Genomic DNA, 1272 nt, shown 5'->3' with positions numbered 1-1272 from the left:
TCTCGCAGCGTCGCTCGCGGCCCGCGTTTACGCCGCCAGCGTCGCGGGGGAGGGCCCGGCGCCCACTGCGCAGCGGCCGGCGGCCCTGGGGCGCGCGCGTGACGTCACCGCGCGGGGCGGGGCCCGGAGGCGCGCCCGCCGCTTTGCGGCAGCGGGTGGCGCCGCGCGACGACCGCCGCGCTTTGCGGCCGCTCCAGCGCGGCCGGGCCGCAGACCCCGGGACCACTGGAGGCGCGCGGCCGCGAGGGCGCGCACGGGCGGGGTGAAGGAACCGGACCCCATCCACCCTCCCGGGAGGCGGGGCTCCTGCCGCCGGCCCTGGCCCACCCTGCCGTTGCCATGGCGACGCGTGGCCGGTCGCCCGGACACCGCCCCACCGCGCTCCTGTGACGTCAAGGTCTCGCCACTTGACGTCACGGCCGGGCGGTGCCGCGGGGCGTGGTCAGCGCGGGGCAGGCCGACTTCCGGAGCGGGCGGCGGGAGTCGGCTGGGTGGGACCGGCAGGGGCGAGGACTTTAGGTCGACGGGCGAGAGGCTTGGCGGCGCTTCTCCGCGTCCTAAGAAACAGTGACGTAAGCGAGGAGCCAAGGAGGGGGTCACCCAAGGCACTGGTCCAGCTGGGCCTTCCGGCCGAGCACGGGCCCTGGCACGCAGCTGGCGCTCAACAAGTGTCGTCTGCAGAGTGCTGGCTCACGCACTGTCAGTCCACCCCGGACCGAGAGGAAGCTTGGGGATGGGGCGACTGGCAAGGGCCCTGCAGTGAGTGTCTGCTCCCCCCGGGACAGGGCCTCCTCCGGCGGGGCATTTTTACCGTTGGAGGAGACTCACTCATTCTCGTCTTTATTAAGTGCCTGCCAGCGGCTCTGAAAATAGAATGGTGAGCTAGGCTCTTGGCATGGATTCCCAGCGAGTCCTAAGTGCTGAGCCGGGGGATGGACAGGACGGTGAATAAATGGACACGACGGTTTCAGATGGTGTTACAAGGTGACTTGGGGCAGAGTGACCAAGGGCTAGGCCCTAAGGGCTAAGAGCTAGATCTAGCAGACGGGAAGAAGATTTCCATGGTCTCAGCAGCCAAAAACGGGGGAGGAGAATTAAACTGGAGGGGGGCGGCGAAATGACAACGGTTTAGGGCTTGTCCTGCCCCAGTCCTCCTCCTTCAGCCCCACTTGCAATGTCACCGCCTCCGGGAAGCCCAAGCCACGTTCCCCTGTTGTCCTTTCTCACTGCATCCTCACCCTCTCCAACCTGAGCCTTAACTTTGTTTCAAAT

The sequence above is a fragment of the Grampus griseus genome (genome assembly GCF_964374135.1).
Source record: "Grampus griseus genome assembly, chromosome: 3".
Lineage (NCBI taxonomy): Eukaryota > Metazoa > Chordata > Mammalia > Artiodactyla > Delphinidae > Grampus > Grampus griseus.
This window is presented reverse-complemented; position numbering follows the sequence as displayed.